Genomic DNA, 7353 nt, shown 5'->3' on the forward strand with positions numbered 1-7353 from the left:
AAGTTACAATAAACTTTCAATAATTTTACATTAAAAAATGACACTGAGACAGGCACTGGTGGCTCAAACTTGTATGTAATCCTGGCTACTCAGAGAGCTGAGATTTTGGTTCAAGGCTAGTGTGGGCAAATAAATAAGACATAATGCTTATATCCAATTCACCACCAAGAAGCTAGAAATAAAGTTATGCCTCATGTGGTAGAGCACCAGACATGAGTAAAAGAGCCAAGCAAGAGTGCAAGATCCTGAGTTCAAGTCTCAATACTAGCACACATGATGTTTGTAAAATTGAGGAAAATTGCATTTCTGATTGATTTTTTAACTTTTATCTTCAAAGTGTATGGGAAACATTCAGCCACCAGATGGGGTATGACATTTGATGGACTAATGAAGGATACAGCACACTGGTACTTTGGTTTTTTCATGTATATGCAAAACCTTGTTTCCTCAAATATGAAGTTGTTAAGCATTTGACATAAAATCCTTGTGGTTTTGCTGGATGTGATTTCACCTCTAAGTAATATGGTGGTCTAATGACAGTGACCTCCCTGGGTTCATTCTGGTTGGTTTTTCAGACCAGCCTCAGTTAGAATTGATTCTCTTTGGGGTAATCTTGTTCTTTTTCCTCATGACCCTTGTTGGCAATACTACCATCATTCTAGTGTCCCTCGTGGATTCAAAGCTCCACATTCCCATGTACTTCTTCCTCTCCCATCTTTCCTTCCTGGACCTCTGATTTACCAGTAGCATAATCCCTCAGCTTGTAGTCAGCCTTCGAGGTTCAGATAAGTCGATTACCTATGGGGGCTGTGTGGTTCAGCTCTATGTCTCCCTTGCATTGGGATCCACCGAGTGTGTTCTCCTGGCCGTGATGTCCTACGATCGCTATGTGGCTGTCTGCCGACCCCTCCATTATGCCTTTGTTATGCATTCCCACCTTTGCATGACCCTGAAATCTATGGCCTGGCTCAGTGGAGTGGCCACCACCTTGGTACAATCCACCCTCACCATGCAGCTGCCCTTCTGTGGGCACCGCAGAGTGGATCATTTCTTCTGTGAGGTCACTGTGCTCATCAAGTTGTCTTGTGTGGACACCACTTTCAACCAGGTTGAGCTCTTTGTGGCTAGTGTATTATTCTTAGTGCTGCCCTTGTCACTCATCCTGGTGTCCTATGGATACATCACCCAAGCTGTGTTGAGGATCAAGTCAGCTACTGGGAGACAGAAAGCATTTGGGACCTGCTCCTCCCACCTCCTGCTGGTTATCATCTTCTATGGAACCATCATCTTCATGTATCTGCAGCCTGCCAAGAGTCGATCTAAGGACCAAGGGAAGTTCATTTCCCTCTTCTACACTGTGGTGACCCCTGTGCTTAATCCTCTTATTTATACTCTGAGGAACAAGGAAGTGAAGATAGCACTGAAGAAAATTCTAGGGAATAAAAGTTGAGTGACACTTTCTGATTAGCAAAAGACATGTGGAGATCTACATTGTGATGCATCCTTTAATGGGTTGTAGATGACATGGTCATTCTTCAAAGTTTACAAATCATGATTCTTCAAGTAGGTTTTTGTAGGAAAATTTCAGAGTTTGGCAGCTGGGATATTTTGTACACTTCATGTCATCTTATAGGGGTGAACAATATTAAGCATTACAAGTTAAAATGAGAACACCATTCTAGGCATCATGTTGTTTAGTTTGTGTAGGCAAGATGGATAACATTACAATTGTTTTCTTTTCAGAAACTAACGCATTTTGTGTTTAAATAAACAACTCAAGTACATATTACAAGCCTCAGTGGCATTGCCCTTTCAGCCTACTGGATTTCTGGTTGGGCCCTTGTGGAGCCCCACTGTACACTGAGCAGACCTGCATGACTGCAACTCTGTTCTTCTTTTGGAAGTGTCTAAAGATTTTTGTTTCTCTCTTCTCTGTAGTTTTGAGAGAATGCAAAATTGAAAACATAATCACTTTTAAAAAAGAAATTCTTTATCCAGGTTTATACTTTAGCACAGACCTTTCTTATCTCTTCATATTCAATTATGTTGTGTTCAACTACTCTGCTTGTGCTTATTTAAAGCCATTTCAAAATTAATATATCACAGCTAAATCACAAGCTCCCATTTGACTTTTTTCTTCACTGTTCTCAGTATCAGAAAATGAGGCCCACCACATTAAATCTCCTTCCCTTTCTCTCATCTGCTTCATGTAACATATTCAGTCTTGTGAATTTTGCCAGTTATTATCTACTTTTGTACTGCTCCCACTTTCTTCCACTTTAACTATCTCTCTGGTCATGGGGAGGGCAGGCTTAGCCACCCTGTAAGACAAGAAATATTTATTTAATGACTTAATCATTTATTTTTTTCATTTTTATTTTTATTTATATATATTTTTATTATCAAACTGGACTTAATCATTTAAAGTTATTAATCACTTAATCACCTTTCCTGTTTTTTTTTATTTAATACTGGCATTTTCTTTCAATTTTAGTTTAGATTTAGACCAGTATTTTTTTATATACTATGAAATGTATGCAATTTTTAATACATCATGGAACTGAAATTTTTCTTATGAAACACATTTATTTATTCCCCAGTTATTGTGACAAGGACATAGATTTTAAACAAACAAATAAAACCTAGGACTCATACCTTCATAGAGTTTATAGGCTTAAGGCCTGCTTCAGTATTTGGTAACCTTTCTCTTTGTGACAGTATCTATTATCAAAGAATGGAAGTCAATGTTATGGAAGATATCACTCTCAGTTTTAAAAAATTATATGTAATATTAAATGTACATCAAACTATAAGAATAATAGCTTTATCTCCTCCTCCTCCTCCTCCTCCTCCTCCTCCTCCTCCTCCTCCTCCTCCTCCTCCTCCTCCTCCTCCTCCTCCTCCTCCTCCTCCTCCTCCTCCTCCTCCTCCTTCTTCTCCTCCTCTTCCTTCTCCTCCTCCTCCCCATTTTTTGGCCTGGGCCCTGAGCTCTTTTGCTTTGAGACACAGTTCCACTTTCAGGTTTTTGTGATTAATTGGAGATGACAATGTCATGGACTTTACTGCCTGGGCTTTGATCTTTGGTCCTCTGATCTCAGTCTCTTGAGTAGCTAGGATTAGAGGTGTGAAACACCAGGGTCTGACATATTATTCTTTTATTTGGGATTATTTAGGCAGTGATAATTCACTTTATAGAGTGGTGGCAGAGGTGTTTCTTTTTTTATTACTTTCTTAATTACAAAATGTGTTAATAATTATATGAGAAAGAATTTCTGAGTTTTTTTTCTTTTGTTTGTTTTTGTTTCATGCTTGTCTTGGCACTTAAACTCAGGGCTTGGGTGTTGTCCCTAAATTTTTTATTTTATTATTATTTTTTTTTTTATTTTTTGCCAGTCCTGGGCCTTGGACTCAGGGCCTGAGCACTGTCCCTGGCTTCTTCCCGCTCAAGGCTAGCACTCTGCCACTTGAGCCACAGCGCCGCTTCTGGCCGTTTTCTGTATATGTGGTGCTGGGGAATCGAACCTAGGGCCTCGTGTATCCAAGGCAGGCACTCTTGCCGCTAGGCTATATACCCAGCCCCATCCCTAAATTTTTGTGCTCAAGGCTAGTGTTCAACCACTGGAGCTACAGCTCCATTTCTGGCTGTTTTGGTAGTTCATTGGAGATAAGAGTTTCATGGACTTTCCTGCCGAGAAAGTCTTTGAACCACAGAACTCAGCCTCCAACGTAGCTGTGATTATAGGTATGATGCAGTTCTTCCAGACTCTTCAGGTGAGTTTTAAAGGGCTAACATCTTATAACAGAAGTCAAGTAGTTCTCACTCAACTATCACAAAGACATTTCCCTTAAAGCTCATAGAAGAGTTGGTGAAAGGGCACATAGACATAATACTATATGGTTGGAAATAGTGTTGTTCCTTTTGCTGAGGGGACCATAGCATCTCTGATCTTCAAGTAACCTTAGACTCAGTGATACAGAAAAAATGTACTAGAAAAGAAAAATGGGTGACTAGGCAGGATACAGAATTTGGAAACAGTGGAATTAAGTTATGGAGGAAGAGATTTTTTTTTTTGCTTTCAAAAAATAGATTTACTTTTAACTGATGCACAAAATGTAGAAATTCACATATTTTAATGGGGGTAGCCAGTGGTGTTTCCATTTTTTCAAGCCACATGAAGTAATATAAGAGTAGAAATAAGGAGTAGTATTCATTCATTTGCACAAATATGTATGGAGTAGTTGACTATAGTGAGAGCAACATGGTATAAAAGGCAGAAATGATAGCTGAGGAATATTTTTCCATGACCATACACAGAATAATGTTGTGAGCATTTTAATGAGTTACATTTTTTTCCATAGAGAAAAGATGGTAATTCCCTAGCCCTTCTGGGGACACACTGAGGCAACATTAGTAAATTTTCTTTTCTCCTTCCGAGCATAAAGTATCTCCTGAAGAGGACATCAATGAGGTTTCTCATACTCAAGTGGTTTTTCTTAGAGACTGGGGGACTGAAGTATTCCCATGCATTTCTAAGGAAGCTCGAGCCTCTAAATTAGAAGCCATGTAGGTCTTTCTGTTATTTGAAATGAGCCTTTCATGCTGCACCACAGACTATATTGGAGTGGTGAACAATTGTAGTTTCAGTTCTCAAGAGAAAGCTTCCAGTCATTATGACACTTTTGCAACCAAGGGTCACACTTCACCCATGTGCCTCATTCTCAGGTGATGCTTTTGACATCTTTGTATCATCTTGCTCATAGGGGACAATCAGGTACTGTCATATATTTTATGTAATTTATGTGGTAGTCAGTGGCAGGACTCTATGTTTCGCTTTCTCAACCATCCTATGCAAATTCTACTTTGCCTTTTCCTGAATAGCTTCTGTGTCTCTAGGCCCCTTCATCTGGAAAAGTCAATTTATTTCCACAGCTCAACAGGCAGTTGGAGACACCACTGGAAAAAAAAAAAAGTAACTCCTAAAGGCAAAGAGCAGAAAGAATGCTCTTGGCTAGGAATAGGTATGAAGCTATATGTAATCTGATCTAGTCATGATGGTCAGATTGTATGTTTTATTACATACAAATAGTGATACTGAAGTGACTAGAATTGTGAATATAGTGGGTTTCAAATAAGTCCATTCATGGTGTTATTACTAGACACCCCCCCCCGCTCTTTTTGAGGGAAAATAATTTATTTCTGATTTTTTTTAACATTGCCAGTGCATGGCAATAATAAAAAGCAATGGGTTTTGAATTGGTTTTGTTGGTATTTCATATTTTTTAAATTTAAGTTTATTGTCTAGCTGATGTACAGAGGGGTTACTGTTATGTACATAAGGTAATGGGTACACTTCTTGTTGAACATTGTTACCTCCTCTCACTTTCTTCCACTTTCTCTTCTCCCCACTTTCTCCTTCCCCCCAGTAAAGTTGTAAAGTTTATTTCCAACATATTGTCTTGTGAGTATCACTGTTGCATTGGTCTAGAACCCTTTTTCTCTTTAGGCTGCTTGCCTTCCTTTCCACTCTTCCTCCTTCCCTCCCTTTCTTTCCTTCCTTTCTTCCTTTTCCTTCTCTTCTTCCTTCTCTCCTTACCTTTCTCCATATCTATCTGATGGCAAATATCATCTCTCCTCAAGGAAATAAAGAGTGGGTTTAAATTGATTAGTTCCAAGATTTCTATATGTTTAAATATGCTAGGTACCTGTGGGTCTATAGTCTTAGATATGCAGGAGGCTGAGATGTGGAGGATATCATTTAGAAGTCTGCTTAGGTAGAAATGTGTGCTGTGCTCCGTTTCCAATTCATCAGTAAAATGCCAGACTGGAGGCATGACTCAGATGCCAGTGGTAGATCCATAGCCATGAGAAAGAAAGCTGAATGAGGTGCAAGGCCCCAAACACAAGCCCCAGTATTGGCACAAAAACAATAACTACAAAAGAACCTTAAAATTCAAACTTTTTTTCAAATGATATATATTTGTGGAACTTCTCAGTGGGATAAAAAAATCAATCTTGTTGAGTTAAAAAGAATTATGTCAGAGTGTATATTCTCTTTCTAGACAACGTATTTATCACTACAAATAAATACCAGAAATTCCAAAAGGGGATTAGCATGTGGTGCACAGCTCTCCTTCCCCACACTGCTTGCCGCTTTATTTAATGTCAGCTGTCATTTGCCTGCAGATTGCTCTGTGTGCAAATCCAAAGAAAAAGCACTTGTCTCCATGTCACATATTCCGGTCCTTCCTCTTGAGTTATGATCCATGTTCCCTCTTCCAAAGAAAAGACACTTGGGATTAATTAAAATTTAAAAATAAAATATTAAATTAGTAAAGAATATCTTGATGTAACATGGTTTTTGAAAGGCAAAAATTAGCAAACAATATTTATGTCCTTTGTACTGTAGTTATCGCTATTTTATTTGGGTGACAAAGTTGTATTCAGCTGTTTAAGCAAAATTTCCTATTTATGTTTTGTGGTTGGATTGTGGAAATAAGAATGAGTCTAGCAAAGTAGAGTAAAGAATTCATGATCACAACAATGATCATATACTTAAAAGATTTTAAAGGGGATAATTATTTAGGAATTAAATAAGATTTGCATTTTTCAATTCCCACACTGTAATCACACAGTGACTAAAAAAAAGTCAGTCATAGAGAACAAGCACCATGTAGGAGTTTGCATCCTTTGTTGTTATAGTCCTCCTCCTCCTCCTCCTCCTCCTCCTCCTCCTCCTCCTCCTCCTCCTCCTCCTCCTCCTCCTCCTCCTCCTCCTCCTCCTCCTTTTTTTGGTCAGTTGTAGGGCTTGAATTAAGGCCTGGATGCTTTTGCACTCAAGGGTAGTGCTCTACCACTTTGAGCCACAGCACCACTTACAGTTTTCTAGTGGTTAATTGGAGATAAGAATATCAGACTTTCCTGCCCAAGCTGGCTTCTCACTGAGAGTTTCAGCTCTCAACCTCCTGAGTAGCTAGGATTACATGAATGAGCCACCGGTGCCCTGATGAAGATAACTAACAGGAAGAAATGGAGAGGGTGAACTTAGAGTACGAGTCTTAGGAATGGCCTGGGTCTGAGTTTCAGAGTGGGAAGAACTGTCGGAAACATCTAGTATGGGAATGGGTTAGATGCTGACATTCCAATCAGGCAGATACTCTGTGTTAGGATAACATTTACAAGTCTGCAATATTTTAGGATAGGGAGTTGGGCACATCCATCCATCCAACACAAGCATTATAATGACTCTTGCTTTTTAAAGGTGGAGGGTGATCAGTGCTGTTTAAAGATGGCAGGTGTGGGAGGAATGGGACAACTGTGTCTACAAGGTTTTAAAGAACTGGATGTCCTGGGGT

General features: G+C 39.2%; 1 pseudogene; it reads left to right on the forward strand.

Annotated features, from left to right (window-relative positions):
• Nucleotides 1-517: 517 nt before the first annotated feature.
• Nucleotides 518-1450, forward strand: LOC125359450 (annotated as a pseudogene).
• The last annotated feature ends 5903 nt before the right edge of the window (nt 1451-7353 follow it).

The sequence above is a fragment of the Perognathus longimembris genome, chromosome 11, assembly GCF_023159225.1.
Source record: "Perognathus longimembris pacificus isolate PPM17 chromosome 11, ASM2315922v1, whole genome shotgun sequence".
In the NCBI taxonomy this organism is placed as follows: Eukaryota; Metazoa; Chordata; class Mammalia; order Rodentia; family Heteromyidae; genus Perognathus; species Perognathus longimembris.